At 46.5% G+C, this 17466-nt stretch overlaps 1 protein-coding gene across 2 annotated transcripts in view; it reads right to left on the reverse strand.

Annotated features, from left to right (window-relative positions):
- LOC147748681 (A.superbus venom factor 1-like) overlaps positions 1 to 17466 on the reverse strand; it is a 1130076-nt gene that overhangs the window by 781585 nt on the left and 331025 nt on the right. The window lies entirely within an intron of this gene.

Below are 17466 nucleotides of genomic sequence, written 5' to 3' on the forward strand. Positions count from 1 at the left end.
CAATCCACTCAGGGGCCCCCACGGCCCCCTGCCCCCACCACATCTTCAACAGAGCCGCTGACACCATCGCACCCATGCTCTGCCACACCATCAACCGCTCCCTGGCGACCGCCTCGTTCCCCGACGACTTGAAACACGCCGAGGTCAACCCCCTCCTGAAGAAACCCTCAGCGGACCCCACCGACCTCAAAAACTACAGACCCTTCTCCCTGCTCCCTTTCCCAGCGAAAGTCATTGAGAAAGCCATCAACAGCCAACTCGCCACATTCATTGAAGAACACAACATCTCGACTCCTCCCAATCCGGCTTCAGAAAAAACCACAGTACGGAAACCGCCCTCCTCGCCGCAACAGACAACATCCACACCCTACTGGACAAAGGAGAAACAGTAGCCCTCATCATCCTAGACCTATCAGCGGCGTTCGACACAGTCTCCCACCGCACCCTAATACGCAGACTCTACGACACAGGAATCCAGGACAAGGCCCTCGACTGGATCTGCTCCTTCCTCTCCGGCAGGACGCAACGGGTCAGACTCCCCCCTTTCCTCTCAGACCCCACACCTACCACCTGTGGAGTCCCCCAGGGCTCCTCCCTCAGCCCGACGCTCTTCAACGTCTACATGGGTCCACTTGCCCCCATCGTCAGAACCTACGGACTCAACATCGTGTCAAACGCAGACGACACCCAGCTCATCCTCTCCCTATCCAACGAGCCCAACACTGCCAGACGCAACTTTTGAGAAGGCATGGAATCCGTCGCCAAATGGATGAAAAACAGCTGCCTACAACTAAACACCAACAAAACAGAAGTACTCATCATGGGCCCAAACCCCGACGCCTGGAGCGACACCTGGTGGCCCACCGCCCTCGGAAACCCGCCAACCCCCACAGACCACACACGCAACCTGGGAATAATCCTGGACTCCGAGCTCAAAATGGACTGCCAGATCAACTCTGTCTCATCTTCCTGCTTCCACACCCTCCGCCTCCTTCGTAAGACCTTCAAATGGATCCCCCTCAAACACCAAAAGACAGTCACTCACGCCCTGGTCACCAGCAGACTCGACTACGGCAACGCACTCTACGCCGGAATAAACAAAAACCTCATCTGCAAGCTACAGAACATCCAGAACGCCGCCGCAAGACTGGTCCTCAACCTGCCAAAACACTGCCACATCTCCCAGCACCTGCGCACACTCCACTGGCTCCCCGTCGAGGTGAGAATCACCTTTAAGATGCTCACCCACGCACACAAGGCCCTCCACGGCACCGGACCAGCATACCTGAACAGCCGGCTCAAATTCCACGCACCCCAAAGGACCCTACGATCAGCCCAGCTCTCCTACGCCGAGGTCCCCCGCACCAGAAAGACCAGATCAGGAGGCCGCTCCTTCTCCTTCCTCGCGACCAAAGCATGGAACGCCCTTCCGCTCCACCTCAGACAGACAACATCGCTCCCCATCTTCGCAAGAAACCTCAAAACCTGGCTCTTCGACAGACCCCCTCCTTGATGGAATGGAACCTGCACCCCCCCCACACCCCTAGCGCCTTGAGACCCTTACGGGTGAGTAGTTGCGCTTTAACAAACTCCTGATTGATTGAGGGTATGAATCCATCATAATCGTATCCCAGAATGCCCCTAACTGTCCCCTTGTAATGGGGCAGAGACCCGCAGACAATTCTGAGCTCCTGTGGGTGGCTGAGGTGAGTGACTGTGCGATCTGTGCAGAGGAGGAATTAAACCTTCGGGCAAAGTCTGCGCTATATAAAAACGCATTATATAAATAAAATAAATAAGGTGAGACCCACGGATCGGGCCTGACTGCCCTTCTTTGACTGCAATGGTGGTTGAGTCAGGGCAGCCCTCAGCAACTGGCCAGTGGAATATGCCCATAGATTGACCCAGTGGGCACCAGACTGCGGGATCGGATCTCAGCACCCGACCCTACTTTTGAGTCGGACACTTGCGGTCCTTGGCAGTCGGGCCAAGTCCACTGCTCTGGTCACCCATCCGGAGCCGTGGCGGAGGCGCTGGGGCAGAACCCTGGGCTGCTTCCTGGCAGAGCGCAACTGGGGCTCGATCTGCCGGGGAACAGATGACGGATTGACGGGGGTAGGGCCTGATTCCTGGCCTGAAAGATCCTCATCAGGCTTCCCAGCCCATTGTGCTTACTTGAGGAGAACGTGAGGCCGAGGCTGGGCCTACGTCGGTGACCAGAAGCAGAGACTATGGACCTGGGGCTGAGCTAAGCTGCTGAGCAATGGCTGATCTACCTTGCAGGACAGAGAGGGAGAGGTGAACTGGAGTACTCCTGTGGCTGCTCCTGTTTAGAATCGCTCTGAATACTCGTCGTGAGTACCTGATCCACTAGCGACGGTGAGATAGGGGGCCTGCCTGTATGTCTTCAGTTGTTCCTGTCTGCTCCTTCTGCATGCGAGAGGCCGGGAAGCCTCAACAGGACTGCCCCTACTGTTTGTACCTGGATTGCCACAGCACTTACTTGGACATCCTACGTCACTTTGGTGGTGCTGTAAGCATTTTATTGGCTGGAGGCGGGGGCTGGTGGAGACGGGTGATAACCCAACAATCTGCACTATAAACTACCTGAGGGAGATCTCACTGGGCCGACTCCGCATGGTGCGTAGCCGAGAGCCTCTGTGCCGGCGGTGCCCTAGACATGGGCAAAACTGAAAGGGGCAGCCGAAAATGTCCTACAAATCACGCAAATCCACCCACACACAGAACAACAATCGGGAGCACATCCTGTCAGATGACCCACCAGTGGATCAGGCTGCTGGGAGACTCCGAATTAAAATCTCTCCTACCTTCTCATTCATTGAAGCCAAAATGGACTTTATGTGCTCTCGTATGGATCTCATCATTCAAGGACAGACGCATAGAGGATGTGGAACAAAGAATCTCTGACCTAAAGGATACCTCATCACAAAGAAGCAAATAACTCCTAAACATGGAGCGCATCTTGACGGTCATATCCACAAAAAATGAAGATTTGGAGGCTCGTTCAAGCAGGGATAACATATGGATACTTGGAGTACCTGAATCGGCAAATACTCGGTAATGTAGGACTATGTAGAAAAAATGCTAACTTTGCTTTTTGATGCTGCTGCCTTCTCCAAACCACTCATGGTGGAGAGAGCCCAGCAATCCTTGACAGCCTTTCCCCCACCCCTGGGAACAGTGCCAAGACCCATCAGTGTTCGTCTTTTAAATGACAGAGATTTCGATAATACTCTACAGCTGCTCTCTTTAAATTTTTAAGGCAACGCACTAGCCATCTATCCCGCCTTCACAGTGGCAGTCCAGGAGGCCAGGAAAAAGTGTTTGCCATTCAAGAGGAAGCTACAATGAGCCGACATGTATTATGCAATGCTGTACATGGTGGCATCACTCTACACAGACTATATAACACTCTATGCTCGGAATCCACGGATTAGTCTTATTGCAATCATACAAGAGTTTATTGTATATGGTGAGCGATCAGGCATTTATATCAACTGAGAGAAATCCCAGGACTTTCCCCTCATTCCTCTAACTCCTACGACCTACAGACACATCTTTGATTACCCCTTAAGATGGTGTGTGAGAGAACTTGAATATCTGGGGGTAAGGGTAATCGGAGACCAGAACAAGCTAATTTGTGCTAACTATGGCAGGGCATTGGACACACTAATAGATTTGATCACACAATGGATATCCATGCCCCTGTTTTTGGCAGGCCGTATTGCCCTGATGAAGATGATCAATTTTCTCACCTAAACTGCACTACCTCTTTCTCAATAATCCATACGCGCCAGGCTGCAATTTTTAAAAAAACCCTACAAACACAGCTCAGTAGACTCGCATGAGGAGGGAAACAGCCCAGATTGAGATGGGGCTTACTAACACAGCCATTTCTAGGGGTGGATTTGAAGCATGGAGCTGTATTTTTTATGCACCCAAGCCCACATTGCAGCATAATGGTTCCGCCCTCCACATTTTATGCCACACCTGGCTATTGAACAGGGGTACATGGCCCCGGTCCCCATTACCGCCTTTTCTGGGGTTGCAATCATCTCATAGAAAGCAGGTAGCTTCCACAGTAACATGCACGTCTGCTGCCTGACAGGGGAATTGCAGGAAACCGAAGAAACCATTTTTGTACTCTCCACTTCTCTCCATACTCTACCAGCTCCAACTCCCTGTAACACATGAGAATCCCTGCCAGAATATGCTGCTCCGATTGGGCAGGACCACATGGGGTGATATGTTCCGTATTATACATTTTAAATTCCTTCATCACCTTTATTATACTCCCACCCAACTGCACAAATATCACTACACCTTACAGACACATGCGATCAGAGGGGGACAACTTTCTTCAACTGACCTGGGACTGTAAGCTAAATCAAGACTATTCAAAACAAATGTCGGATGCCATGATTCTGATGACAGGGATATGCATAGCTCTCACCCTATTGACGGCTCTACTAGGAAAAATGGAGCCACCACTGCAGAAATTCTGTTCTCTTGGGCTGTTGTTGGCAAAGCACAGGGTGGCATACAGGTGGGGGAGGGGAAGAGCCCCCAAATTTAAGGAGTGGTTGCAAGATTTGATTTAATACTGGGATCAGGTGTGTACCTACTCTTGCCCAAGGGACATCTGGGAACCTTTGCAATCTTATCTCCTTAACAAGCCAAGCACATCGGGGGATGGGGGGGCAGTCTAGACTTCATTATTCCCTTTCTCTGTTTGCAGCCCACGCAGGGTGGCATACAGGTGGGGGAGGGGAAGAGCCCCAAATTTAAGGAGTGGTTGCAAGATTTGATTTACTGCTGGATCAGGTGTGTACCTGTATACAACTCTTGCCTATGTCCTCATGCCCAAGGGTTATCTGGGACCCTCTGCGATCTTATCTATTTAACGATCCAAGCACATCGGGGCATGGGGGGACAGTCTGGACTTCATTATTCCCTGTCTCTGTTTTCAGCCCAGTCAATATTCTGTTGGGAGGTTAATGCATGGCAGTGCTTGAAAGGCAATCACATTCTTGTTTTCAACTTGTACTGAGACAATTAAGTGTACATGGACTGGTAGCAGACATGTGCTACTCATGTGAATTGAACATATCATTATAAAGGTGATATTACAAATGTATCACAAAAAAGTTTCCTTCGGACTATTTGTAAGGACTTTAAATGATGTTGGCTATGTGTACTAAAGTACATCTAGGTCTCACTCATTCAACTTCACATCATACGTACACGGGAAGTATAGCCATATACCCCAGGTTAACAATATAGACCCCATATGTATAAATAGGCAGGGCCAACACATTACACTTATTCTTACCCGGACGATACCAGAATGATGATGTGACGCTTCGGCACGCATTTAACCAAGTAAGTGTAATTTGGCGAACGTAGATATATGAAATGGGGGACCAAATTGTAGCTCTGAGAGACAAGGGACAAGTCTGCTCAGGTACGGTGAGCCTACTATTTATTAAGACGCCAGTTAGATGCGTGAAGCTCATCCATTATAAGTAAGATTAACAGAAGGCTTATGATTCCTGTGCAGCACCGTTAACACGGTGTCACCCTATTAACTGGATAAGATTGAAAGTAGATTATATAAAACGTATAGAATGATTTATACTCTAAAAAAAGAAGAGCAGATTATAAGAGATACATATGTAAATATACACATATATTCATTTCCTTTTCAGACCCTAATTAGCAAGGAACTTCCGAGGTTGGAACAGGGAATTTATAAACCCAACCCATTACGACAGTTTCTATCTAGAAGGTATGTTACAGCCACTTCCCATTATATGGATAAAAGAACAGATAATGTCCCCGACCTAGTAAGGTAAATCTCGGGGTGTATACAATATTTTACAGAACAGCTGCACTAATTTGGCCGGCGATAAATACGCCTATGACTTAGGCAAGTACCACGTCAACCATCCACACCTGGGGCCCACGAAGGGTGTCAAAAAGGCGAGATAAAGACACTTATGAAAGGTACATATACCATGGTGCCGTAGACTTTTTTAGTTAGGATAATCCAGATGTAATTATATTGTAGATACATCCCACACTTTCTTTCTGGACACTAGGGAGTAAGACGGAGGTATCTTCTCCAGACCTTCACGGTTATTCTACGTCCTTGGATGCCCGTGTGGCCTCTCTCAATCAGTAAGAGGTGAGGTTTATTGATAGTGATTGTGGAACCTAGAAATATGACAACCCTAGAAATAGGTGTCTAGGTGGTGTGTGTTTATCAGTATGCAAAGAAAAAGGTATGCCCAGTAAGATTTGAGGATACGTATGTTTGAATCAAGGGAAGAATAACGGATATACCCAGGGATAATTGATTCCAGTGACAATTCATTAAAACATTGTCTGAATGGAGAATACTTAGGTGGGATAGGGACTAGTGTACCATGCACGTTCTGTGCTCTTTGGATAAATTTAGACAACAGTAATACAATTTGCATCATCAGGAATTATTGTTAGATATAATGAGAATATTTCTCACTGTATTGTGAATTTATGATACAATATCTTCTAGGCACACTTATTGATTCTTGTGTTTTATCACACAGGTGTTTTTATTGGTTCCAATGTAAATCTGTTTGTCTTTGAGAGTTAAAATTTTAGTCTTGATAAAGATGGTGTTATAAGGCTTCCATCGAAATGCGTCGATGTCCTTAAAGTAAAACACAATACGTGAAGATACTGGGACCACTGAGTACCTATCAACATTATAGTACCGGGTTTCAGTCCGAAAAAATAAGTAATCACAGATGTGTGCTATTCTAATGATATATTGTTTTCTCTGTTACATGTACTCTCTTTTTTAACCTATAATGTGTTTTAATGTGCTTGTAAAGTAAGTGCTTCGATGTGTCCACAATATGTATATTTGTCTGAACTAATTACAGATGCTGGTATAAAAAACAGTATAATTGACTATTCACACACTTTTAGATTTGTGTATTTTATGATCTTTTTAAACAATAAATAGATTTATACTTTTTCATAAAAACATTGTCTATATTGTTAACCTGGGGTATATGGCTATACTTCCTGTTTAGTAGGATGTGAAGTTGAATGAGTGAGACCTAGATGTACTTTAGTGCATATAGTCAACATAATTTAAAGTCCTTACAAATAGTCCAAAGGAAACTTTTTTGTTATACAATTGTATAGTACCCTATTCCCCTTGGCGTAAAGGGGTTCCTCTTACATTTTTCACGATAATATATATATATATAGCTCCTGGGCATTTGTATAACAAAATTTTGACACGGCGCCCGGCCGTGGGAAGGAGCTCCATCAACCAGCTGGCAGGAAATCCCAAAACCGGCTGGAAGAGGCTGCTGCTTTGCACTTTTCAGAGCAGATCGGCACAGCGTTCGAAATGCTTAATGAGCCTGCCGAATAAACCCACATCCTACTACAGGAAAGATTGAACTTTCAAAGAGCAAACCAACAACGGATTACCAAAATGGAAACATGGACTCTCGCATTAAAGGACTCCGTGTCCCAACATGCACTATCTATTGTGGACTTTACACCCGCCCCCTAAGGGCTGAACTTACCTTGAAAAAAAAGCGGTAACCAATAAAAAATCAACACGAACAATGCGAGCCTGAGTTGTTAAGTTTGTGGCCCTTGATGAAGAGGTTTGTCCTTGAAACGCGTTGGCAGCAAGAAAGTAAGGTGGAGAAGTAAGCAGGCTGCATCTGATAGCCTGTTGGCGGAGCGCTGTCGTGAGCCCTTCCAAAAGCTCCTGGGCATTTGTATAACAAAATTTTGACACGGCGCCCGGCCGTGGGAAGGAGCTCCATCAACCAGCTGGCAGGAAATCCCAAAACCGGCTGGAAGAGGCTGCTGCTTTGCACTTTTCAGAGCAGATCGGCACAGCGTTCGAAATGCTTAATGAGCCTGCCGAATAAACCCACATCCTACTACAGGAAAGATTGAACTTTCAAAGAGCAAACCAACAACGGATTACCAAAATGGAAACATGGACTCTCGCATTAAAGGACTCCGTGTCCCAACATGCACTATCTATTGTGGACTTTACACCCGCCCCCTAAGGGCTGAACTTACCTTGAAAAAAAAGCGGTAACCAATAAAAAATCAACACGAACAATGCGAGCCTGAGTTGTTAAGTTTGTGGCCCTTGATGAAGAGGTTTGTCCTTGAAACGCGTTGGCAGCAAGAAAGTAAGGTGGAGAAGTAAGCAGGCTGCATCTGATAGCCTGTTGGCGGAGCGCTGTCGTGAGCCCTTCCAAAAGCTCCTGGGCATTTGTATAACAAAATTTTGACACGGCGCCCGGCCGTGGGAAGGAGCTCCATCAACCAGCTGGCAGGAAATCCCAAAACCGGCTGGAAGAGGCTGCTGCTTTGCACTTTTCAGAGCAGATCGGCACAGCGTTCGAAATGCTTAATGAGCCTGCCGAATAAACCCACATCCTACTACAGGAAAGATTGAACTTTCAAAGAGCAAACCAACAACGGATTACCAAAATGGAAACATGGACTCTCGCATTAAAGGACTCCGTGTCCCAACATGCACTATCTATTGTGGACTTTACACCCGCCCCCTAAGGGCTGAACTTACCTTGAAAAAAAAGCGGTAACCAATAAAAAATCAACACGAACAATGCGAGCCTGAGTTGTTAAGTTTGTGGCCCTTGATGAAGAGGTTTGTCCTTGAAACGCGTTGGCAGCAAGAAAGTAAGGTGGAGAAGTAAGCAGGCTGCATCTGATAGCCTGTTGGCGGAGCGCTGTCGTGAGCCCTTCCAAAAGCTCCTGGGCATTTGTATAACAAAATTTTGACACGGCGCCCGGCCGTGGGAAGGAGCTCCATCAACCAGCTGGCAGGAAATCCCAAAACCGGCTGGAAGAGGCTGCTGCTTTGCACTTTTCAGAGCAGATCGGCACAGCGTTCGAAATGCTTAATGAGCCTGCCGAATAAACCCACATCCTACTACAGGAAAGATTGAACTTTCAAAGAGCAAACCAACAACGGATTACCAAAATGGAAACATGGACTCTCGCATTAAAGGACTCCGTGTCCCAACATGCACTATCTATTGTGGACTTTACACCCGCCCCCTAAGGGCTGAACTTACCTTGAAAAAAAAGCGGTAACCAATAAAAAATCAACACGAACAATGCGAGCCTGAGTTGTTAAGTTTGTGGCCCTTGATGAAGAGGTTTGTCCTTGAAACGCGTTGGCAGCAAGAAAGTAAGGTGGAGAAGTAAGCAGGCTGCATCTGATAGCCTGTTGGCGGAGCGCTGTCGTGAGCCCTTCCAAAAGCTCCTGGGCATTTGTATAACAAAATTTTGACACGGCGCCCGGCCGTGGGAAGGAGCTCCATCAACCAGCTGGCAGGAAATCCCAAAACCGGCTGGAAGAGGCTGCTGCTTTGCACTTTTCAGAGCAGATCGGCACAGCGTTCGAAATGCTTAATGAGCCTGCCGAATAAACCCACATCCTACTACAGGAAAGATTGAACTTTCAAAGAGCAAACCAACAACGGATTACCAAAATGGAAACATGGACTCTCGCATTAAAGGACTCCGTGTCCCAACATGCACTATCTATTGTGGACTTTACACCCGCCCCCTAAGGGCTGAACTTACCTTGAAAAAAAAGCGGTAACCAATAAAAAATCAACACGAACAATGCGAGCCTGAGTTGTTAAGTTTGTGGCCCTTGATGAAGAGGTTTGTCCTTGAAACGCGTTGGCAGCAAGAAAGTAAGGTGGAGAAGTAAGCAGGCTGCATCTGATAGCCTGTTGGCGGAGCGCTGTCGTGAGCCCTTCCAAAAGCTCCTGGGCATTTGTATAACAAAATTTTGACACGGCGCCCGGCCGTGGGAAGGAGCTCCATCAACCAGCTGGCAGGAAATCCCAAAACCGGCTGGAAGAGGCTGCTGCTTTGCACTTTTCAGAGCAGATCGGCACAGCGTTCGAAATGCTTAATGAGCCTGCCGAATAAACCCACATCCTACTACAGGAAAGATTGAACTTTCAAAGAGCAAACCAACAACGGATTACCAAAATGGAAACATGGACTCTCGCATTAAAGGACTCCGTGTCCCAACATGCACTATCTATTGTGGACTTTACACCCGCCCCCTAAGGGCTGAACTTACCTTGAAAAAAAAGCGGTAACCAATAAAAAATCAACACGAACAATGCGAGCCTGAGTTGTTAAGTTTGTGGCCCTTGATGAAGAGGTTTGTCCTTGAAACGCGTTGGCAGCAAGAAAGTAAGGTGGAGAAGTAAGCAGGCTGCATCTGATAGCCTGTTGGCGGAGCGCTGTCGTGAGCCCTTCCAAAAGCTCCTGGGCATTTGTATAACAAAATTTTGACACGGCGCCCGGCCGTGGGAAGGAGCTCCATCAACCAGCTGGCAGGAAATCCCAAAACCGGCTGGAAGAGGCTGCTGCTTTGCACTTTTCAGAGCAGATCGGCACAGCGTTCGAAATGCTTAATGAGCCTGCCGAATAAACCCACATCCTACTACAGGAAAGATTGAACTTTCAAAGAGCAAACCAACAACGGATTACCAAAATGGAAACATGGACTCTCGCATTAAAGGACTCCGTGTCCCAACATGCACTATCTATTGTGGACTTTACACCCGCCCCCTAAGGGCTGAACTTACCTTGAAAAAAAAGCGGTAACCAATAAAAAATCAACACGAACAATGCGAGCCTGAGTTGTTAAGTTTGTGGCCCTTGATGAAGAGGTTTGTCCTTGAAACGCGTTGGCAGCAAGAAAGTAAGGTGGAGAAGTAAGCAGGCTGCATCTGATAGCCTGTTGGCGGAGCGCTGTCGTGAGCCCTTCCAAAAGCTCCTGGGCATTTGTATAACAAAATTTTGACACGGCGCCCGGCCGTGGGAAGGAGCTCCATCAACCAGCTGGCAGGAAATCCCAAAACCGGCTGGAAGAGGCTGCTGCTTTGCACTTTTCAGAGCAGATCGGCACAGCGTTCGAAATGCTTAATGAGCCTGCCGAATAAACCCACATCCTACTACAGGAAAGATTGAACTTTCAAAGAGCAAACCAACAACGGATTACCAAAATGGAAACATGGACTCTCGCATTAAAGGACTCCGTGTCCCAACATGCACTATCTATTGTGGACTTTACACCCGCCCCCTAAGGGCTGAACTTACCTTGAAAAAAAAGCGGTAACCAATAAAAAATCAACACGAACAATGCGAGCCTGAGTTGTTAAGTTTGTGGCCCTTGATGAAGAGGTTTGTCCTTGAAACGCGTTGGCAGCAAGAAAGTAAGGTGGAGAAGTAAGCAGGCTGCATCTGATAGCCTGTTGGCGGAGCGCTGTCGTGAGCCCTTCCAAAAGCTCCTGGGCATTTGTATAACAAAATTTTGACACGGCGCCCGGCCGTGGGAAGGAGCTCCATCAACCAGCTGGCAGGAAATCCCAAAACCGGCTGGAAGAGGCTGCTGCTTTGCACTTTTCAGAGCAGATCGGCACAGCGTTCGAAATGCTTAATGAGCCTGCCGAATAAACCCACATCCTACTACAGGAAAGATTGAACTTTCAAAGAGCAAACCAACAACGGATTACCAAAATGGAAACATGGACTCTCGCATTAAAGGACTCCGTGTCCCAACATGCACTATCTATTGTGGACTTTACACCCGCCCCCTAAGGGCTGAACTTACCTTGAAAAAAAAGCGGTAACCAATAAAAAATCAACACGAACAATGCGAGCCTGAGTTGTTAAGTTTGTGGCCCTTGATGAAGAGGTTTGTCCTTGAAACGCGTTGGCAGCAAGAAAGTAAGGTGGAGAAGTAAGCAGGCTGCATCTGATAGCCTGTTGGCGGAGCGCTGTCGTGAGCCCTTCCAAAAGCTCCTGGGCATTTGTATAACAAAATTTTGACACGGCGCCCGGCCGTGGGAAGGAGCTCCATCAACCAGCTGGCAGGAAATCCCAAAACCGGCTGGAAGAGGCTGCTGCTTTGCACTTTTCAGAGCAGATCGGCACAGCGTTCGAAATGCTTAATGAGCCTGCCGAATAAACCCACATCCTACTACAGGAAAGATTGAACTTTCAAAGAGCAAACCAACAACGGATTACCAAAATGGAAACATGGACTCTCGCATTAAAGGACTCCGTGTCCCAACATGCACTATCTATTGTGGACTTTACACCCGCCCCCTAAGGGCTGAACTTACCTTGAAAAAAAAGCGGTAACCAATAAAAAATCAACACGAACAATGCGAGCCTGAGTTGTTAAGTTTGTGGCCCTTGATGAAGAGGTTTGTCCTTGAAACGCGTTGGCAGCAAGAAAGTAAGGTGGAGAAGTAAGCAGGCTGCATCTGATAGCCTGTTGGCGGAGCGCTGTCGTGAGCCCTTCCAAAAGCTCCTGGGCATTTGTATAACAAAATTTTGACACGGCGCCCGGCCGTGGGAAGGAGCTCCATCAACCAGCTGGCAGGAAATCCCAAAACCGGCTGGAAGAGGCTGCTGCTTTGCACTTTTCAGAGCAGATCGGCACAGCGTTCGAAATGCTTAATGAGCCTGCCGAATAAACCCACATCCTACTACAGGAAAGATTGAACTTTCAAAGAGCAAACCAACAACGGATTACCAAAATGGAAACATGGACTCTCGCATTAAAGGACTCCGTGTCCCAACATGCACTATCTATTGTGGACTTTACACCCGCCCCCTAAGGGCTGAACTTACCTTGAAAAAAAAGCGGTAACCAATAAAAAATCAACACGAACAATGCGAGCCTGAGTTGTTAAGTTTGTGGCCCTTGATGAAGAGGTTTGTCCTTGAAACGCGTTGGCAGCAAGAAAGTAAGGTGGAGAAGTAAGCAGGCTGCATCTGATAGCCTGTTGGCGGAGCGCTGTCGTGAGCCCTTCCAAAAGCTCCTGGGCATTTGTATAACAAAATTTTGACACGGCGCCCGGCCGTGGGAAGGAGCTCCATCAACCAGCTGGCAGGAAATCCCAAAACCGGCTGGAAGAGGCTGCTGCTTTGCACTTTTCAGAGCAGATCGGCACAGCGTTCGAAATGCTTAATGAGCCTGCCGAATAAACCCACATCCTACTACAGGAAAGATTGAACTTTCAAAGAGCAAACCAACAACGGATTACCAAAATGGAAACATGGACTCTCGCATTAAAGGACTCCGTGTCCCAACATGCACTATCTATTGTGGACTTTACACCCGCCCCCTAAGGGCTGAACTTACCTTGAAAAAAAAGCGGTAACCAATAAAAAATCAACACGAACAATGCGAGCCTGAGTTGTTAAGTTTGTGGCCCTTGATGAAGAGGTTTGTCCTTGAAACGCGTTGGCAGCAAGAAAGTAAGGTGGAGAAGTAAGCAGGCTGCATCTGATAGCCTGTTGGCGGAGCGCTGTCGTGAGCCCTTCCAAAAGCTCCTGGGCATTTGTATAACAAAATTTTGACACGGCGCCCGGCCGTGGGAAGGAGCTCCATCAACCAGCTGGCAGGAAATCCCAAAACCGGCTGGAAGAGGCTGCTGCTTTGCACTTTTCAGAGCAGATCGGCACAGCGTTCGAAATGCTTAATGAGCCTGCCGAATAAACCCACATCCTACTACAGGAAAGATTGAACTTTCAAAGAGCAAACCAACAACGGATTACCAAAATGGAAACATGGACTCTCGCATTAAAGGACTCCGTGTCCCAACATGCACTATCTATTGTGGACTTTACACCCGCCCCCTAAGGGCTGAACTTACCTTGAAAAAAAAGCGGTAACCAATAAAAAATCAACACGAACAATGCGAGCCTGAGTTGTTAAGTTTGTGGCCCTTGATGAAGAGGTTTGTCCTTGAAACGCGTTGGCAGCAAGAAAGTAAGGTGGAGAAGTAAGCAGGCTGCATCTGATAGCCTGTTGGCGGAGCGCTGTCGTGAGCCCTTCCAAAAGCTCCTGGGCATTTGTATAACAATATATATATATATATATATATACATATAATACCCGGTCGGAATCCGTCTGTGCGGTGAATACTGGGAAGTGTTTGGCATATATATATATATATATATATATATATATATATATATATATATATATATATATATATATATATATATATATATATATATATATATATATATATATATATATATATATATATATATATCACTGCTCCCGATTTCCCATCATATGAAAAAGCACTCCAGCAGCAGCGCTAAGGTACAAGCCCTTTAATAGGTATGGACCACAACCGGCAATCAGATTTCTTTCACAGCCGTTCCGCTATAATCGCCTGACGCGTTGCAGACAGAGGCCCATCTGTGGGCTTTGAATGTGCTCAGCAGTTAATGTATGTGCATCCATTGGGCTATATATATGTTAGAGCCCAAATGTAGCCCAATGTAGCCCAATGTAGCCCAAAGATGGCCACCAGAGACAAAAAAAACAAATGTAGCCCAAATATAAGCCAGATGTAGCCCAACTATAGCCCAGTGACAGAATGTCACAGAGTGTTCTAAAGAACAACTAGAGCGCTAACAGTCTTACTTATGACAAAAGTATGGCACACCTGAAGTCATCTTGATTGGAATAAAGTGTTAACACTTAAAACATTTAATTTGCAAAGGAACATAATGAGGGGTTTCATTTTGCCATAGAAATGTTATATATATATATATATATATATATATATATATATATATATATATATATATTACCTACTGGCGGTCGCCAGTAGGTATATATAGTTATGTATATATAGTTATGTATATATAGTTAGGATTTTTTTGAATAGGGATTTCTGAAAATTCTATGTTGAATAACTTTGGCGTTGATGAACGGAATTGGCTGAAATTTTCAGGAAAATGGCACATTTTGTTTCTGAGCGTCCCCTGAAAGTTTGGGGGGGTTTCGTCAAGCGGGGGCTGAGAAAAAAGGGGGGTCCCAAAACGTGTTTTTAACCTTGAGTTTTCCATAGGGCGGTTGGACTCACTTTTAGCTCGAACGGCTTAATGGATTTCTATGAAACTTGGCAAAATTGTAGAGACTGTTTGCCCGATGTGCCTTTGCTAGGTCTCAAGATATGTGCTCCAGTGGATTTTGAGAAATTAAAGTTCAAAAAAATATATATATCTGTGACAGAGGTGGAAATAAACGAAGGGGGAAATGAATGAAAGGGGCAAGGTACACCCCTCCTGACATCCTAGGATTGATGTGGGGGCTATTAAAGGGCCCCGCGGGGCAAAAAAAAAAAAAAAAGAAAATTCCGATTTTTCGCGGTGGGAGCGCTACCCAGTACGCGAACCGGGTAGCTCACCGGTAGCGTAACGGGAGTCCGCCATCTTGTGTTTCGGACGAATTTAGTCACAAGATGGAGGATAAACAATGTTGGGAATGGGTATAAGGGGGCACGGGAGACATATCCTGACCCCCTAGGTTTTCTGAGGGTGGCTGAGGAGGCCCATATATGTAAAAAAAAAAAATTGCAAAGTCAAAATGCATTTGAACATTTAAAAAAGCCTTTTTCGGGTTGCAAATGGTCTAATTCTGAAAATTGGCCCGTTTGAGACAGGTAAAATGCTTTGCACATCTGTCCCTGAGTCATTTAAACAATTGTTTTCTTCAAAAAGCTTCTAAAACTCATAATTTTGGATTTTTGTTTGCTGATTTTCCGATCACTTTGTTTCCACACATATTACATTCTGCCTTGTTTGATACTGCTAGAGATATGTCTGTGTCTATGTCATCTTCATAGACTCTTTTTTGTGTTGTTCACTCTTTCCAACCTAGTTTCTTGTCCACAATTGTGCGTGTACTTATTTTGCACATTCTATGGGTTTTTAAGACATATCCAAAAAGGGATTGTTATAGAGTAGCTTCTCAGCATATTCCAAGAGATTGTTTTTCATCATTTGTTGTAGTTGTCAGACAGACAGTGAAAGAGATGGAGAAAACAAAGGGGGATATTCTCAAGACGTGTGATAATAATCGCCAAAATAGGCTCAGGCAATTCTTCATATCGCCGTCTATCGCAGGAAAATAATGCTGTGTTAACGTCGTATTCACAACACAGTGTTAACATGCGATAGTTTCCTGATAATGTGTCAAATGTCCGTGATAAAATTACTGTGACGGTGATAAAAATCCAAAGCCGAAAGTGAAAAAAGTGGCGATGGGCCCAGCCACGATAAAAAAATCAGCGGTAATCTGCGACAGGCCTGCAATTCACACATGTCAGTTTGGAAAAATCACTATAAAGGCATACAAAAACACACAAACAAAAACAACTGCGAAGCACAGTGGAGGCAGCCGGAGCAAGTACAGAGGACAACCAGAACCCCACAAGCCCCACGGAGGACCAGCTTGGGACCTCGGGGTCAGGGAAGGGCAAGGAGAAGAAGAAGAGGAAGATGCAGTTCAGTCTGCAGGAAAACAGGATCCTGATAACGGAGGTGGTACAACACCATCAAATACTGTTCGTCACCTCCACTGTGTCATTTGCAACAAAAAATGGAATATGGCAGTCCATCTTGGACAAGGTGAATGCAGTCAGAGTGCTGAGGAGGACAATAGAAGAGGTCAAGAGGCGCTGGAATATTGTGAACCGCAAAACTAAGCAGAAACTCTGCAACAACCAGAAGGCAGCAATGCAGACTAGAGGTGGGAGTCCAGCACCACAGGAGGAGCTGAATGAGATGGAGAAATGCTGTCCACAGTCATCAGTGTGGAGAGGGTGGCAGGAGCTGGGTGACTGGCCACTGCTCAATATGACCTGACACAATAGCAACAGGGTGAGTAAAGACCAGGGACTGGGGTGACGGGGGGAGATGGGCACAATGGCACACATGCGCAATTATGTATAGCACAGTGCACACCCACAATGATTCTGGATCATGTCCCTGATCCCCGTGGCACACTGCAGCACACCTAGAAACAGCAGGTAGGCCCCAGTCGTCTATGTGCCCAGAGGGGGCCCTTCCCACACACCACCAATCTCACAACCAACCCATGCACATATGCCAAACCCAGCAAAGCGACATGGCTGTGAGCCACACTGACAATACAAGTGACACTGCATGACGAATAGCATGGCTGCAGTCAGTATATCATGACATATTGCACGCCACGACACTGAGGTAGCTGAGTGTGGACCACGTCCGTAAAGGGGCAGGTCACACACTGACACATCCGTGTTCACAAACAACCCCTGACGTCAACAACACATCTGTGGACAAACTATGCCGCAGGCTCCCAACTCTCACCAAGAGCCCAATTTACCCAAGTATGCAACATCTCAGCACTCTATAGGCACAGAAGTCAAAGGCACACTGACTGAAAGGGATAAGGGGCAGCAAAATCAGAGCTGCAGGGGCGACTCTCTCAAAATGCAGCACACACACATAACATTCACAGCACATCAACATTGACAGCATTATGGTACAAACTGCAAC

This window comes from Lissotriton vulgaris, chromosome 1_1, assembly GCF_964263255.1.
Source record: "Lissotriton vulgaris chromosome 1_1, aLisVul1.2, whole genome shotgun sequence".
Lineage (NCBI taxonomy): Eukaryota > Metazoa > Chordata > Amphibia > Caudata > Salamandridae > Lissotriton > Lissotriton vulgaris.